At 39.2% G+C, this 19,038-nt stretch overlaps 1 protein-coding gene across 1 annotated transcript in view; it reads left to right on the top strand.

Annotated features, from left to right (window-relative positions):
- Positions 1–19,038, top strand: part of TENM2 (teneurin transmembrane protein 2) — a 526,850-nt gene that overhangs the window by 121,071 nt on the left and 386,741 nt on the right. The window lies entirely within an intron of this gene.

The following is a 19,038-nucleotide window of genomic DNA, read 5'->3' as shown; positions in this document are numbered from 1 at the left end:
AGATACATTTGTAGAAGGTCGAAGTTATTGAAGAGGTTTTGCTTATCGTAACAGGGTTTGGGCCTCCTTCAGTGGAAGGCATTTCCCCATTGCTGCATGTGTGAGCATGCTGGTCTCAAAGGTGAAGTGCAAAGAGACACTGGCACAATGAATTTTGTATTACTACGATACTGGGCATAGCTGAGTGACCCTAGACACCCTCACATGCCCAATTTTTGTGTATCTCAGATCCTCTGGGGTTTTTTGTTTGTTTGTTTTGTTTTGTTTTTTGGTTTTTTGATGTTGTTGTTGTTTGTTTGTTTTGGCTTTTAACTTCTAGTCCTTGCTTATTTCGATGATTTTGAAATTACAATGTGTTCCCTTGACGTCAATACTGAATGTCTTGCCAAGTCTGAAGTGTTTGGGGGGTGACCTCTCCTGTAACTCTTTACTTGTGACCTCACTTGAATTTAACAAGTTGATGGTGTGGTACTATGATAAATACTGCCTCTAAATCCATAGTTCTTATTTTGACTTTCTCATTCACAGAACAGACAGACTGGACTCAAGGCCCTATCCCACTTTGGAAGATTTTGTGGCCACTGTCTTAGTTCCCAATCTCTGAATCTTGGGTGGAATTGCCCTGGACTCAGAAATAATCATGCCTTATTTCGATTTCTCCTGTTGATGTTATGTTCACGTGAACATCTGAACATAGGAATGGGCAATAACTGGAGTTTAAGTATCCATGGCCCAAGGAGAGACATTTGCAAAACTTAATTGCTCCTGACCTAAAGGGTTGGGAAGTATCTTCTGAAATGGCCACTCATGAGGTTCATTAGCATATCCCATCCAAAGCAACACAGAGCTTTCCATGCCGAGAGTGGGTCTTGATGAGATTGTGTTTAGGCTCCACCCAGGAGTATATGCCACCCACCACTGGGCCCACCCTCTACAATTAGAGAGGACCTCCCAAATACATTTAAGATGACTCATTCTGGAAATGGAATGATGGACTGCTACTTAGGATGGCCCATGCCCTTCTTCATAGCCAGGCCTGATATATTTAGTAAACTCACATTCTTTTTCAAAAAAAATTACCTAATCAAATCTCTCATCAAATGAGCAATCCATTGTTGATATTATGAAGGCCTTTAATCTACCATAAATCTTTATTAGAACTCATCAGAGCTTCTAGTTTGAGAGAAATGTGATTATGGCACTCTTAAAATGACATTACATCATTGGGGTGATTGGTTTATCATTTGGAGAAGAGACATCAATCATAACTAGCATAACCACACAGTAAATGAATTCAACCTTTCTACCGTGGAACAATGACACTGTAATTGCTCAAAATCAGGCTTAAAATGAAATCGGAAAATGCTCTTTCTTCAAATATGATGTTAACTTAATGGAATATATTATGAAAAATCATGTTTGAGGAAATTCTATATAATTAAAAATATGTGGAAATATATTCCCTTTTTACTTTCATCAGAACCTGATTTTAGCTACAGAGCCCTTTTTTTTGCTGCAGAGATTATGTTGCATTTAATTGAACTACCTTCACTTATGTTTTGCTGCTTTTTATTTCATACTATGTAATCGTGATGAATATTGTATTATGAAGGACAAGAGGCTTTTGAAATGAGGTGCACCTGCTGATAGCTTTTTAAAAACAGACAATTATTAGGGATAAAATGAGCTTTTAAAAACTATATCCTTTTATGCATATATGGATACCCAGGCAATGATGATTTCCATAAGAGAGGTCAGTTCATATCTTGAGGCCATCTGGAATGTTTTCTTAGCAATAATGCAGTGAGTGATTTCCTTTCTTTTGGACAGGGTATCAGATTGAAACTTGTTGATAGGATATTTATGTCAGCTTTATGCCTAATCAAGACCTCATTTTGGTGGACACAACAGATCTGTGTGTTCAGAATCAAACTTATCCATTTTTCATCACTCACACCAATTTGTTCAGCTCACTTAAGACTGATAGCGATTTAAGCTTCAGTAACAGGAGAAAATGCCACAGAAAATTTAAGGGTCCATTTTCATCCCAAACAGGAGCTGTGATGATATGATTTCTTCAACTGAGGGGATGAAGACCCAATTGTGCAATACCCTTGTTTTCAGCAGGTACTTATCATCAGAGAGTTTGTTAAAGCTCCGGTCAACAGGCAGTCATTTGAAATTCTGGACTCTGGCTTAGCTAAAATGAGAGCAAATCAAGTTCGAGTGTGCGTGTGCTCACATCTGTGTGTGTGTGTGTGTGTTTCTTGTGGAATGGATTTAAGGGCAAATTGGGGATTCTATCAGGATCTGAATGCAGTTGCCATGAATTTAAATTTGACATAAAGGATTGAAAATAGAGTTTGACATGGAAGATGCAAAGTGCAGAGCTATGTCTGAGTGTTTTGAATTGAGTCTGATGAAAGGGGCTGAATTTTTCAGGAGGTGTCACAGCACAAACAAAGTGGCCATGTGTTTGGGTGTGTTGCGTTTAGTTGGTTAATTACACAGAATTTTTTAAATTTGTTTCTTGGCAATGACCCTGTGTTCTGAGAATCTGGTACTACTTTGGTCTGTGTCTCTTTCTTAGGTGAAATAAAACACTTTCCAATACATCAGCCGATACACGACAGTAAAACATTATTTCCTGCTCTCCTCTTACAGTTGCTGTTATTATTTGCTGTCGGTGAAGCCCATCATTAGGAGGGTCACAGTACACAGTTCCTGCCCACGGAACACCTGCTCTTTAGAAACAAACAGGACATAAACTACAGGAACTAAAATGTTTTTCCCCAACGTGAAAACTCCTCAAAGCAACAACAAAGCTTCATCTTTATGGCTTGAGTGTCATTATTTTCTATGACAGCAGTGCATTCTTTACTGGACGGTACTCAAACCTTGCCACCTTTGGAGCCAAATTGCTCTAACCCTCAATCTATGCCAATCAAGCAGATACCCAGGTATAGTGAGTGAGATGTTTACAGGAGTGATGTTTCTCTCCCCCTTAAGCATTTTCTTTCAGATAGCTGAGCTCCAGCGAGTGGCTCATTCTGTTCTGACCTTCTGCCAGAGCAGGTTACTCCAGAGATGTTTCTTGTATACAGAAGCATAATTTCAAATCCTATGAAACAACTCATCTGGAAAAAAAAAAAAATCTAGGTCCCAGCAGCAGCATAATGGAGGCTCCTGCAGATGGAAGAATGAGACTACCTTCCAAATCAGAATAGGGTTTGCAGTTTGCTCTCAGCATATGATGCAGAAAATAGACAAGCAATCATATTATCTTCTAAAAGCACTGGCTTTCCTCTACCTGTGAAACATTGAATTTTAGTTTTCTTTAAAGTTTAAATAAAGGGGCTTTGAATACTCATTAGTAGCATCAAACTATACACATAAGAAATGTAGTAACCAAGATGCCCTAACCAGGACATTTTGGTAGAGCTTATGTGGCAAAAGAGCTGTCCCAATCAGAGAGTCTCTGTAACTGAGCACATGAAGGGTGCCTTGACCCTTTTTAAAAGAGCAATGTCTTAGTTAATTCTAAATGAAAATAGAATATCAAAATCAGCAGGCTTTGGGGTTGCCTAAGATCAATAAGTTGCCTGTCTAATTTATCAGGCATCATAAAACAAATGAGATTCATTCATTCATTCATTCATTCATTCCTTTTTTGCACCTCCCTCATATGTAACAGCTTATAACAATTGTTACTTTTTTTTTGAGACAAAGTCTTGTTGATCCAGGCTGGAGTACAATGGCGTGACCTTGGCTCACTGCAACCTCTGCCTCCCAGGTTCAAGTGATTCTCATGCCTCAGTCTCCCTAGTAACTGGGATTACAGGTGCACACCACTATACCGGGCTGATTTTTGTATTTTTAGTAGAAATGGGTTTTCACCATGTTGGCCAAGCTGCTCTCGTACTCCTGGCCTCAAATGACCCACCCACCTCCACCTCCCAAAGTGCTAGGATCATTGGTGTGAGCTACCACGCCCAGCCAACAATTGTTTAAAAAAAAATTAAGCTATAATTAGATGATACAATAAAGGTAAAGGAAAATTTTAGGGGGAAAGGTATACATATATGCTCAAATGTATAAAGTCCTATTCCATTATTTAAGATAGAGAACTTGATTTTAAGCTTCCTAGCAACCAAAGCAAAAAGGGAAACAGGGAAAAGAAGATGTGTAACACCCCATGAGATAAAAGCAAATCAGTCATTTCAGGGAAACTCTGTGAATCCTCACAATGAGGCCAGAAAGAAGTTGGTCATAAAGGAGCTCATGTGTGTATCCAGATGACTGGATTCTTAGTAACATCATATAATACATATGCTAATTTCCTGTCAAAATTCCTTGTAACCTCCCTCTAAATAAGATATAGAACACACTTTCCATGTAAAAACAATTCTACAAATGTCCAATATTTGCACAGTCCAAGGGCAAAACTTGATCGATAGACAAACCTTAGTTCTACTAAGGGACCATGTAAATTTCATGTCCTATAGGCAACAGACCTTAAATATCATTGCTCATAACTGAAGTTTTATGGGAATTAGCAGACTTTGAGGTTAAAGTCACCATTCAGCACCCGAAGAGCAGATGTTCTGTGTTATAGATCTGTCCTGACAGCCACATGGAGGTTAGAATTGATATCCTCTCATGAAAACTTCAGGACAGCCTCACTCATCTGGTCCCAAGGATCCATCCATGGGGCTGGATTTGGGACAAGGAAGAAGTCGATATTTTTAACTTAATGAAACTTCTTCTCCTTATATATCTTAGGTTTTAGAAAGAAATTTTTTTCTGAGATGTTGTAAATTTTCTTGCCTTCCTAAGCAGATTATGCCCATTGTAATTTAATTTAATTTAGGATTCCCTGAATAGCTCACAGCAGTTCTTATGCACATTGATGATTGTATGGTGCTGATAATACTATCTTGCTCTTTTTTACAAAAGTCATTGTATATCCTGTGATTGTTTATCCCACTTCTCCTATTGTTCTGCATTTTAACTGCTTATTGTGCTCTTTATCAGCTTTTCTTCCTCCTCCCAGCGTCACTTCATTTTCAGGGACCTCCACTGCAGTTTCCCTGGTGACAGATTCATAGTAGACACTCACTAAGTATTTGTTAAATAAATGAATGAGTGTCTATAATAACCATCTTTATTTTTCACTCTTGATTTTGGGATCAGGATATCAAGTGCAAACATCATTCACTTTCCCATGTTGGATCTGTACTGTGCATGAGCCACTTTGACTCCAGGTTCTTCCCCAAGTCCCTTGGATGTCTGGTTTAGACATTCAGAACTACCTGTGGCTCCTTCCTGGCATCCAGGCAGAGGTCTGGTTCCAGCTACCTCTCCTCTGGGTGGGTTCTCGGCCCACTGGGTAGTACAGGCTAAGTCCAGCATGTTATCTTTTCTGTAGAGGTCACAGAAACAGCCATCTCTCTTGCCCCAAATTCAGAACCACAAAGGACTTGGGCTGTCAGCTCATGGACCTTTTTCTCCCTCAACACTAGTTAGTATGCTAAGTACTTAATAAGACTTTCTTCATGTACTTGTATTTGGTGCCCCCCACCTCCCAATGCATCAAGGATTATCATCATACCCATTTTATAGATGACAAAACCATGTCACAAAGAGGTTAAGTAACGTACCAAAGTCATAAAGCTGGAAAGTGAAGGATTTCGGCTTCAACCTTAAACTTCCTAATTGCAGAGACTTTTCTCCTCACTCCTCTGTTAAATGTTAACCTCAGAATATTTGTTTGGCTGATTGAGATATACAACAGACAGTGAAAGCATTGAATTAAAGGGCACGGGTTACAATTTTTTAAAGATTTCGTAAAACTAAATACGGCATCACAAAATACCCTTCACCCCCACTGTTTGGCAAACACACATATCCCCAGACACTTTCCCTGGAGATTCTGATTCCCTAAGCTCAGGAGGGGCTAAGGAACTCTGCATTTACCATTCCCTTCAGGTGAAGCCTGTGCTCTGACAAGTCTTGGAACCATTAATGTAGTGGGGAAGCTCTAAAGTGAAAGTTGGAGAACTTGAATTTTCTTCACACTGCTCCTGATTCACAGCATGATTTTTGTCAGGTCATTCAATCATTGTATTAGTCTGTTCTCACATTGCTATGAAGAAACACCCGACACTAGGTAATTTATAAAGGAAAGAGATTTAATTGACTCACAGTTCTACATGGCTGGGAAGGCCTAAGGAAATGTACAATCATGGCAGAAGGTGAAGGGGAAGAACGGCACCTTCTTCACAAAGCAGCAGGAAGGAGAAGTGCAAACAGGGGTAATGCCAGACGCCTATAAAAGCATCAGATCTCGTGAGACTCACTCACTATCATGAGAACAGCATGGAGGAAACTGCCCTGTGATCCAATTGCCTCCACCTGGTACCACCCTTGACATGTGGGGATTATGGGAATTACAATTCAAGATGAGATTTTGAGTGGGAACACAGCCAAACCATATCAATCATCATGAACCTCAGTTTCCCTATCTGATTAGATTGAGCATTGACTTAAAAGGCCTCTTGTTCTAGTATTCTTGTGTCTGTAAGCTCCTTGTATCTGGCTGGACCAAGCTGTCGCAATGTTAGAGGCTCCCCAACTCCTCCTCTGTATAGTGTGGATTTCATCCCAATATCTGGGACATTGTCAAAACTAAGGCCTACACAGTCATGCAAAACAGATCCTTGTAACTTACATGCAAAAGTTGAGAAGAGAGGTTTTGGGATGTTGTAACACTTGGCTGAAAATGTTGATGGCAATCCCATCAAGGAGAGAAAGTACAGCTCCACCAACACAAACCTGGGCTCCCAAAGACCCTTACCCTGGCCTCCTAAACAAGGTCTCCCACCCGGATAATTGGGAACAAATAGTCCTCAGGACTCTCTCGGCATTGTTAACTTGCCTAGCAATATAGCAACTAGAGATTAGACTTTTCCTTCTTTTCCTTTATGCCTTCTTGAAACAGACAAATACTGCACATGAGCACGTGTGTGCGCGCACACGCACACACACACACACGTGTAGTTTGTAGGTCCAGCAATTTCCAGCCCAACTAGAGTCAGGACCACTCTTCTGCACCGTGGTGCAAATGAGCACACAATCAAGATGGACAGGTAATTCCTTTAGAGATGCACAGCATGGAAGTGACAGACGGCAGAGAACTGCTCTTTCTCAGCAAATAATGTCAATATTGACAAAATTCTCAGGGTCGATAGACATTGTGTACATTCTATCTCTCCATTTCTGTCCCTGGCTGCTTGGTACATATAAAAAGATGTCCTAGGCAAGCCCAGAGACTGGGAACTACAACTGATATCTTAACAGTTCCTGCCCTAGTAATTTTTACCCACAACTTCAGCTTCTCCCAAATTCTCTTAAAGAGTAGATTCAATTCTAACTAGCTTCCTGCATAATATTCAATAGTCATTTTTAAAAGTGTCCCCAGTCCCTTGTTAGAGATGTCTTAATTCTTGGGTTGAATCAAAGGATTTCATTATTTTACCAGTGGGCAGTTTCAACAGAAATTATAGCCCCAGCCCTGGGTACATCTCTTAGACCCATATCCAAAATAATCATGAAGAGTGTGGACTCTGACATCCACACTACATAGATTCAAATCATAGGTCAGCCACTTTCTAACACTATAATCTTGAGCAACTTACTTAATCTATACCTCAGTATTTTTATCTGTAAAACAATAATAAGTGTCTACTAGTCCTAAAGCTGTTATAAATATTTAAATGACATTCTGATACATCTAAACACTGTTAAAAGAGGCTTAGACAATTGAAGCAATGATTGGGTTTGAGAGTACTTGCTTTCTAATTTAACAACAATGTTCTATTGTGGGCAAATATATATAACATGAAATTACCATTTACACTATTTTTAAGTGTACAGTTCTATGGCTTTAAGTATGTTCACATTGTTATGCAACCATCACAACCATCCATCTCTAAAACATATTCATCTTCCTCAACAGAAATTCTATACCCATTAAACACTAACTCCCTTTCCCTCAGCCCCTGGCAATCACTATTTTATTTCTGTCTCTATGAATTTGTGTCTAAGTACCTCATATCAATAAAATTACACAGTATTTGTCCTTTTGTGATGGACTTATTTCACTTAGCATAATGTCTTCAAGTTTCATCCATGTTGTAGCATGTAATTCTACAGGACAGAATTTTCTTCTTTTTAAAGCTGAAAACTATTCCATTTTCCCTATATACCACATTTTGTTTATTCACTCCTCCCTTACTAGACACTTGGATGGTTTCTAGCTTTTGTTTATTGTGAATAATGCTGCTAGGAATATTGGTATACAAATAATTGAGCATCTGCTTTGACCTCTTTTGGATGTGTCACCAAAAGTGGAATCACTGAATCATACAGTAATTCTATACTTAATTTTTTAAAGATTTAACGTGCTGTTTTGTACAGTGTTTGCACCACTGTACATTCCCACCAGCAATACACAAGGGCTCCAATCTCTCTATATCCTCTCCAATACTTGTTACCTTCTGTGTTTTTGATAACAGCTATCCTATTGGTGTGAAATGGTATTTCTTCATGGTTTTGATTTGCATTTCTCTAATGATTAGTTCTTTTCATGTGCGTATTGCCTGTTTTTATATCTTCTTTGAAGAAATGTCTATTCAAGTCATTTGCCTAATTTTTAAACAGATCATTTGTTTTTTGTTGATATTGTTGAGTTGTAGGAGTTCTTTATATATTCTGGATACCAACTGCTTATCAGATAGGTGATTTGCAAATATTTTATCCTATCCCATAGGTTATCTTTTCATTCTTTGATGGTGTCCTTTGATGTGTAAGGGTTTTTAATCTTGGTGTGGTCCAACATATCTATTTTTACTTTTGTTGTCTATGCTTTTGGTGTCATGCAACAAATACTGTTAAAGTATTTATTTATACTATGGCAGCCATTTTTCTAAATTTTTACAAATGGTAATTCATTTAATCCTCACCAATGAGAAAGAGAAAAGCAGCTCTTGATTCTGGGAACAGACTTGACAATAAAAACTAGGCTTAGGTGCATTAGGAGGTGGCTTGTCACTCACAGCTAGGTTGTAGTGTTCTCCTACTGAACATAAACAATCTTACAGAACACCAGCACGAGGCCACTCCATGGTTGTGGTGACATAAAATAAGATGACAAGAAGACCATACCATGATCTTGCCTCAATACAGACAAAACCAAAGTCACTGTCCAAACAACAAAAATACAAAACACCCCTCTCTCTAGGCTAAAATGGGGTGACTACTGTTTTTTTGTTTTTTGTTTTGTTTTGTTTTGTTTTTTCTTTGAGACAGAGTCTCGCTCTGTTGGCCAGGCTAGAGTGCAGTGGCGTGATCTTGGCTCACTGCAACCTCCGTCTCCTGGGCTCAAGCAATTCCACTGCCTCAGCCTCACGAGTAGCTGGGATTACAGGCATGTGCCACCACACCTGGCTAGTTTTTGTAATTTAGTAGAGACAGGGTTTCACCGTGTTGGACAGGCTGGCCTCAAACTCCTGACTTCAAGTGATCCGCCCACCTCTGCCTCCCAAATGTTGGAATTACAGGCATGAGCCACTGCACCCAGCCCACAAGCCCTTTCTAACACTCTTACTGAAGCACCCTTCTGGCTCCCCTTGTGTGTCTTCTCCCTCATGAGTTAATCAACTGTGTTAGGCCACAGTGTGCTCCTGCCTGGTGGTGTTTTGACTGGAGGACATGGGCACCTTTACGCTGTGAGTTGGGATCGTTAGCCCCGTTGTACAGGTGGGAAAACTGTGGCACAGTGAGGTGAAGTAATTTGCCATAGGATACATAGTTGTTAAGCAGTACAAGAACTTGACCCAAAGAAATTAGTCTCCACAGTGATAAGTATGTAGAAATTTAAGTGAATTTTTAAAAGACAATTCCAGAAAAAAACACATTCAAGAAATAAAATGTAGTCATCATTTACTGCATGGCCCAGCTCTGAATAGCATTTACACGGCCATAGTAATGCAAACATTGAATAATGACTTAGCTATTAAATCAGAAGGATGAGAGGATATGTGGGCTGGGCAGGTAGAGGGAAAAGCCAAGACCTGCATCTTTTATAGTAAGAAGTTACTAGATAATGCAAGAAGTTATGAAATAAAATGGAAAATGCAAGAAATAGCAGCAAAGCATGTTATTTATAGAACTAGAGATAAATGCCAAAATAATTAGCTATAAAAAGGTAAATGTGGTTGCTGCTGGGAAGGAAGAAATTGGCGGTGATGGAAGAAGATTGCTATTTTTGAACTGAACGTTATAGAAAGATTTACTTCTTTAAACTATGTGCACTTTTTCTTCTGATGAAAAGAAAACATTTACAGGAGATTGGGCATGCAAAACACTTAATACAATGTTAAAACCCCAAGATAGTAGTTATTTACTTCTCTCAAATATATTTTATTCAACAAGTATGTATTGATCAGGGCCGATGTGTTTGAAATGACATCAGGTGCTGTGAACCTGAGTAGTTAGGCATTGGAGCGATGGCGTCAAACCCGCAGATTTGTCTGTATCTGCCTCTGTTGATTAGGGAGCCCTGTGGAGTTGTTGGGGCTTTAGCTCTTTATCCCAACACAGCTTAGGATGGCATGAGAACAGAGAAGATATCATGACTACTGTTCCTCCTCGTTTCTAATCCAGTGTCCATCTAAGCACAGGTACCATCATTTCCTCAGAGCTTTCCCAACCAACTCAGCCCAACTAGAGCTTTCCTTTTGCAGAATTACGGAACAGCCTTATAGTCTGCCTTATTCAATTTAGCACCTCATTGCATTCTGATTTGTAATATTCTCTTGGTGTTTCATGCATGTAAGTCACTTGTGTCAATATCAAATTGTCACCACTTAAAGACAAGGGTCATTTCTTTGGTCTTTTTGTGTCCCTTAGCACATGGTACAGGTAGAGATAAGCTCAAGAGCTAGCTCCTTATTGATCTAACTTAAGTAGGACAATGTTAGAGTGGGGCAACAAAAAGGTGGCAGCAGCCCCTACCATGTCCTTCAGATTTGGGCCTGTTGACTGCAGGTCACTGTAATGTTTTTAGATCGGAGACCATCTGTGGTTGTGGGTGTGATCACATTTAGAAAGAACAGAAAAAATACTATAGGGCATGATGAGAAAAGAAGTGTGTTTGTCTAACCTTCATCTTCCTTAGAAAGGACAGAGAGATGTGAATCCAAAATAATAGTTCTTTCTTCATTTGTTTAGTAGCTGCTATCCTGAGTTGATGTTGCCTTGGTCATAGTTGCTTCCATTGATAAATATTTTGTGGGGTATAGCTACAATCCTAGGGAATGCATGGGCTTAGTGTATGGATTCATTTGCTGGAGCTGCCCTAACAAAGTACCACAAACTAGGTGGCTGAAAACGACTGAATATTATTCTGTCACAGTTCTAGAGGCTACAAGTTCCAAACCATACTCCTTCCAAATGCCGTAGAGAAGAGTCCTTCCTTGCCTCTTCTAACTTGTGGTAGCTGCCAGCAATGCTTAGCATTCTTTGGTTGTGGCAGCATAACTCCAACCCCTGCCTCCACCTTCTAATGGCCGTCTTCTCCCTGCGTGTGTCTGTCGGTCTTGAACTCTCTCTCCTTATAGAGATACCAATTATTGCATTTAGGACTCACCATAATTGAGGATGAATTTATTTGAATTAAATCTGCAAATAACTTCACAAAATCCAAATAAGGTCACATTCCCAGCTATCAGGAGTTAGGACTTCATATCTTTTGGAGAAACACAACTCAACCCACAACAGAATCCAATTGAATACTCAGCAGGATAGAGCTACTAGAAGTAGCTCCCCGGGTCTTCTCTATTATTGAACCCACCATTCTCCTTGACTGTATTCTCCATTAGATTTAAGTTCTTTGAAGGCAAAAACCCTATTTCCCTTGTGTCTCATTTCATTCTATGCATTTAGCTAGCACTGAGCCTGGCACATAGCAGATGCTTAATAAATATTAGGTGAATTAACAAATAGTGCATGCAGTCACAGGATGGAGGAAAGGTATGCAGAGGTTATTTGCAATATCCAAAGAATGGTCCAAGAAAATAGTACACGTAGACCCTAGCTCACAGGCTGGCTCCCTCTATCTGCAATAGGAGAGAAAGAGAATGAAGAAGGCATTTCTGGATGATGGCATAGTGCAACATGAATGGCAAAGAAAGCCGGAAGCAGAGAAAGTCAATGTAGTTAATATTTAAACTCTAGAATCCAAGTAAACTAGTTAAAACATAGAAAAACTGTTTTGTGTGGTGCTTTAAAATTCTAGCACCGGCCTTTCATTTGATTCCCCCAGAGCCAATACCAGTTCTGTCTTTTGTCATTTTCCATCAGATCTTTTGTTTTATGACTTCTGTTGCTTATTATCCTTATTCCTTTCTGGTGCTTGTAAAGCCAAAGATGAGAGGGTACATGCATTCTGATACTGAAGCATTTAGGCGGTTATCACTTAAATTAATGTTTTCTGCTAGGGTTATATTTTAGTGGAAAACAATAATTGTTGCTAAGACAGCATCTTGGAGTTGAACCAGTTCTATCAGTGAACGCTCAACCATGGGAAGCTAACAATAAAATGCAGTGATCAATCGTTCTTCTTTTCTCTCTTCCACTCCAAAGGCAGAAATTACATCCCTTTGCTTACAAAAATAAATAAATAAATAAATAAAAATAAAAATAAAAAAACTGATGATAGAGCACCTTTTTAACACCTCAGCAGTCAGTTTCCCTATAGAAAAAGACCCCCAAATTTATCTTTATCACGACTTCCCACCCCTCACCCTCACTTAGGATTTACAAAGATGCCTTTGCATAAGTTATAAACTTGCAAACCTCTGCTTTTGAATTGTGTTGATGTCCACTGTGGATGGAGGGCTGTGGGACAGGACTATCTTCCTGCATGCTAGCTCCCCGAATAATTCCACGATGCAATCGGTGGCATTCACACTTGACTAGGATTGCATTTCAGTCTGTTCCATCTGATTGGATACTGTGTTTTCTTCCCGTCTGTGGTAATGGAGCACTGGTTCCCAGTTCCCAAGGTTATTTTCATCTCAATGACCTTTTGTGTCTCCCTGGGGAGCATGACCATTACCCACCCCCCTTTCCCTCTATCTGCTTGGAATATTGCTTTACTTGTCGCTCTTTCTGTAGTAACCACTGTCTTTGATACATTCCTATCAGCGACTTTGTTCCTGAAGGAGCAGTGATCTTTACCAGTTTGTGATTCCCCCTCTTTCTCTGTGGGTTCTTCTCGTGGTCTTACAGCTCAGTTCAAGCAATTTGCTTTTAAAGATGAAAAGAGATAGGCTGGGACACCACCTGTTTAAGACATTAGGATGCTGGGTTTCTGATTTCTTTTACTAACCTGCGTGCCTTCTCGTGAAGACTGAAAACTGGTTAGAATATAAGAGACGGAGGATCTGTTGTGAAAATAATTCACAGGGAGGGGAAAAAGTCATATTACACTGGGCAAACTTGGCCTTTTCTGCTGCTCTTTATTGATCTCAAATTGCTGAAAGGGTTCAGAAGATAAAAAGAATCTGTGAAACAAAGAAAGGAAACCGTGGTGAAGAAAGAAACGGCCCTGAGATGGTGGCAGCCAGAGAATCTGTCTGAGTCCTAATTCTACCCAAAACTCACGTTGTCCCCTGGGCAATCCCTCCTCCTGTTGGGCCCTCTGTTTTGTCTTTTGTAGTGTTGGGAGGCTTTGAGTCAGATGTTTTGAAAGTTCTTTTCCAACTTTCAAATATCATGATTCTAGGAAAAGACTGAGAACTAGGCACAACACATTATTCCACTTCCAATGATGTGCTGAGTCGCCGAGTCTGTCGCCTCTCTATAAAAACACACAGAAACAACTTTTTCCTCCCAAAGGGAGGAAACTAAAGCTGTTGCCCCTTTCTGGATTGGTGAGGATAATGATATTAAATAATAACCATCATCACTTATGTTTGTGTAATATTTTCTATTTCAAGGAACAAGATCATGTCCTTTCTTTTAGATTGCAAACATCTGACCCTTGGTCAAAGGAGCTTGCAAACCAAATTGATTTGTCCTGCTTGGTATTATTTTTTAAATTATGCTTTACTTAGGTGACAATGTTGAAAAACCAAGAGATGTACATAAACACTCATAATTCTATCATTCCTGAAATAATAACATAACCAGTAATACCTACCTGCATTACGTCATGGCCACAAATCACTAGAGTCCAGTAGAGACTGCCCATTTGAAATCAGTCATGATCTTTTAATTTACTCATGTATGAGATTTGCATGGCCTTTGTAGCATTTGAATCTTCAATCTCAGTTATCTAGCTTGTTGGCAACAATGATGATGATGATGATGATGATGATGATGATGTTACCACTGCTAATGTCATTAACAATAATCTCCATCTCCATGTTGGCATACCATCTTTACTTTTAGAAAACACTATCATGTGTATTACCCATTTAAATCCCCACTACAACCATCTGTGAGGAAGATATAGAAGGTATTATTATCTCTACTTAACAGATAATCCATTTGAGGGATAAAAATTTCAAGTGACTTACCAGTGGACCATATTTAGTCTAATGATCTCAAACTTTCCACTATCAAAGTCTTTTTAAAACTTTTTTAATGTACTCTGTGTTTCACAGGACTTGGTCTCCCTATTCACATGTATTTAAAAATAGGTTGTTTACTTGTTTTGTGTTACATGAAGATATATAGATAAGTAGGTACCTCTAACCTCTACTCTCAACGATGAATTTGTTTACCAAGTACAATCATAACTGCTAATAGACAAATTCTTTGATTCCTTTGCACAATTACTCTTTTTTTTTTTTTTTTTTTTGAGAAAGGGTCTCCCTCTGTCACCCAGGCTGGAGTGCAGTGGCACAATCTCCACTCACTGCAGCCTCAGCCTTCCCAGTTGAAGTGATTCTCCTGCCTCAGCCTCCTGATTACAATTACTCTTCATTTCAATGTTTTCCTAGCTGGACTTCTTAACAAGTACATACAATTAGGAGGAAGGGAAGTTTAAGTGAGCCATGAAAAGGTCAGGTGAGTTTTAGGGAGGCTGGACCCAATATCCTTATTACATAACTGGGGCTTATACTGACCCACCAAGGTCAGTGCTAAGGGAGTTAGAAGCAGAATTCAAACTCAAGTTTTTGTTACTGTTTTTGTGTTTGACACGGGAGTATACAGCATGGGAGATCAACTCACCTCTGGTTCTGAGGTTGGTACTCAGAAGCTGTGGACTGTCAGCATATTTTGATTAAACACCTATCATGTGTCCACCATGTCACAGGTGCTGGGCATTGCCTGGGTTTGAAGATCTATCATCACATCTGAGTCAAGTCCTTGGCTTCCTTCTAGCATTCTGTTTGACACTGATGAGTTCTGAGAACCTGCTGGCCCTGACTTGCCCACTTCCTCACAGCAGCACAGACTCAGCATGAGATCCCTTTTTCCAGAATAACCCAGAGGCTTCCTGGATTTGATTGAGTTCTCCTTGCTTTGGAAAAGATTCTAACGTTTACAAAGTGAAATTTCCTATGCTAAGCAAACTCTATATTTTATTGTATTCTGTTGTCAGATGCCACAAGTACTTGAAAAGAGCTTGTGATATAACATATTCTTTATTGTAATATAGCATTGAAAGCACATTATGGTCTGAATTACAACATTTCACGAGAAGAAAGGAGAAATCCTACATTAAACGTACACATTATTCATAAAACTTCTAATTCCAGGAAAATTAAACTTGAAAAAGTTATTTTCCAGAATGGATGACCTATAGTGCGCAGGTTCTTGTAAGTCAAATATGGTTCTTTATAAATACGTGGGAGATATGTGCCCAACTTGTATGCAGGCCTAGAGCAGTATGTTTTGCACAACCTGAATCAAACTAGGTCAGTCTTCTAAGAAACATTCCCATGTTGCAATGCAACCAAACTTCAACAGGGCCTCTAGGCAGAGGAGTGGTCTTCCTCTCTTGGGTGAAGAACCAAAAATGTAGCACTCTTCATTGTCAAGGTGTATACCAAAGCATAGATCATGAGGGGAGAGCTTACACAGAATGGCATGGCATGTGCATCCAGAATCCACTGTGCAGCTGCTTAGGGACAGGAGTGTTTCCATTTTCAAAACCATGTAAGTTTCAGAGGTCAAGCTTAGCAAAGTAGCTTGAAAAGTGTGTACTTAGTAGGCTTGGGGAAAAGTTGGAAGTCCATGCCCTCATTTTGCCTCGATTATAGTTCTGCAAAAACCCTCTCTTAAGAGCTCCAAAGTCTATGCCTTATTCCCTTGCCCATTTGGACTATTGTTACCCTGGGCAAGTTCTTTAATTAACTTCTCTGTGTTTTAGTTTCACCATTTATAACACAGAGATAATTATACTTCAAGATAATATGTGGAAAAAAAATGCCTCTCCATTGCACAATGAGAAGCGGGCATGCAAGTTATCATGTTTGTTTATTAATAGCAATAACGTCCCACATGAACAGTGGAATCAGCACTCTTCCCCACAAAACTCAGAACTTTTGTCCCAATTAACTCATTACGACTGACATTAACTCTGAGATTTTGCTGGCAGCGATGTGTCTTACTGTCTTTTTATTCTTCATTGGCACCTCCTGTAAGTAACTGGGTTTGGGCCGCTCAGAAATCCCTATTTCTGATAAATAAGGGAAATTTCAGACAGGATGGTAACTCCATAGCTATTCAGGCCAAAGAGTTGGTAGATCATAAAAACAATTCACATCCTTCATGATCAAGGTTTATATATGCATATTTCCAAGGTCTTACTCCCTCCAAAATTGGTCATACCAGTTCAAGGTTGGATGACAGATGTGAGCAAATCAGCGTCAGACACGTTGAGCAGATTTTAACTTCCTATATTGTAGTAGAAAATTCCTCTCATGAAACAACAAGGCACACAGATCAAGACCCCTGCCGTGTCCAGTTAGACTTCTTTAAAAAGGAACAACCTCTTTAACTTTGTGAGTTTCTGGGGGCTGTTTGTCTTTTCCTTTTGGCTTATCACAACTCTTAAATTACCTTAGCATATGCTTCGTTGCTAGTATTTTCTTGAATTTTCTTTTTTTCCATTGCCACGGGAAACAAACAAAAAAGTGGTTTTTTTTATTTTCATAAGAGGCATTTCAAGAAATTGTTAGAGGGAGAAAGAATGTTGCTTAATGAAATAACGAAGAGATAATTTCCAAAGGCTTTTAAAACTACATAGTAGGACAATCATTCAAGTATGGGATGCACCCTTAAGCAAGATTAGGTCTTATAGGTGACAGAGGAACTAAGTTTGGTGTGTCAGCCTTTCATTCTTATTACCCTCGTTCCTGCGCTTCATACAAATTTAAGATCCAAGCAATTATGCCTAACATGCTTTTGAATATAGTAAAATCATGCATTTTATGTAGTCAGTAATCAAAGTACTACAGTGGTTTTTCCATTCAAAGACACAGTCCCATTATGAATAATGACTCCTAGAAAGATCTAGCAAGGTAGTCCAATGCAGCAGCATAATCATTTATGCATCTACCAAACCTCTTTCACACTGCAGGAAGTTTAATAGATGATCAGTTCCTTGAAGGAAGAAGCTTTCTTATTTATCTTTGTATCTTCGTTACCCAGTAAGCACCATTCCTGGCACATCGAAAATCACATATGATTAATGGATGGATGGATGGATGGGTGGGTGGATGGATGGATGGATGGATGGATGATGAATGGAGAAAAAATACTTTCCTCTTTTGATCTTTGAAGTTTCTAGGTATTACCAATGAAGATACAGAGTATAGGACAAGGTTCTCATACCTAAAAATCAGGCCAAACCAGCACGTTTAATAAAATATTTTTTCATGGCCCTTAGAATAAAACTCAGATCATTTATTGTGGCTAGTGTGATGTGATTTGACCAGAGGCTAATATTCATAACTTCATCTCTTTCCATTCTCCTTTTCTCTCCCTACTCTGTGACACTAGACTTCTTTGCATTCTTTGGAAACACCCAAACTCTTTCCTGTGACAGCCTTTTACTTCCTGTTCCGTCTGCCCAGAATCTTTCCCCCTATCTTTGCATGACTGGTATGGTCATTCACCAGACTCAAATATCATTCCTTAGGTACCCCTGCCCCATCCAAATTTGTTCCCCTCTTCCCTTTCAGTATCCTCAACACCTAAGAGTGCCCTGCACCTAATATGTACTCAGTAAATATCTGTTGGGTGGTTGATAAATTATTATACATATTTTGCAAATATTTAATATGTTACTATTGAATATTTAATTTAAAAATTACTGAGGTTTTTCTTCTTCCCAAATTCCAATTAAAAAGCAAACAATCAAAAACTCCAAACCAAGGTGAAAATGTTTCTTTTGATTTGTTCTCCTAACTTACTAGAAGCCAAGAGGTTGCCTATTCTACTCACCATGGGAAGAAGAAGGAAGGAAGGAAGGAAGGAAGCAAGGAAGGAAAGAAGGAAGGAAAGAAGGAAGGAAGAAGGAAGGAAAGAAGGAAGGAAGGAAGGAAGGAAGGAAGGAAGGAAGGAAGGAAGGAAGGATGGATGGAAGGAAGGAAGGAAGGAAAGAAAGGAAAACTTAGAAAAGACTGAATTAAACAAAGTTTAAGAAAAACAGAGTCGTAAAACTTCTCAGGGCCTTTAATATGTTTATGTGAACTGAGAATTTCTATTAGAATAGAGGCTTTACTTCTCAAAGTTATTTGACCAGAGAGCACTTTTCCTCCTCCTCCTCTCCCTCCTTCTTCTTTCTCTGAGTACTTTGGAGACTAATCTTTGATGGCATATATTTTGGGAAACAATAAAATAGGAACCACCATCTGCTGAGCATTTTCTGTGCCCTAGGCACTGTACTAGGCATTTTGGGTTTGTCACTTGCTTTGGTTCTGGTGCTTTTATTAACGAAGGAAATGAGCCTCACAG

Source organism: Trachypithecus francoisi, unplaced genomic scaffold, assembly GCF_009764315.1.
Source record: "Trachypithecus francoisi isolate TF-2019V2 unplaced genomic scaffold, Tfra_2.0 Lachesis_group2, whole genome shotgun sequence".
Taxonomy (NCBI): domain Eukaryota; kingdom Metazoa; phylum Chordata; class Mammalia; order Primates; family Cercopithecidae; genus Trachypithecus; species Trachypithecus francoisi.
The sequence above is the reverse complement of the archived record's forward strand: the minus strand, read 5'-3'. Positions and strand labels throughout refer to the sequence as shown.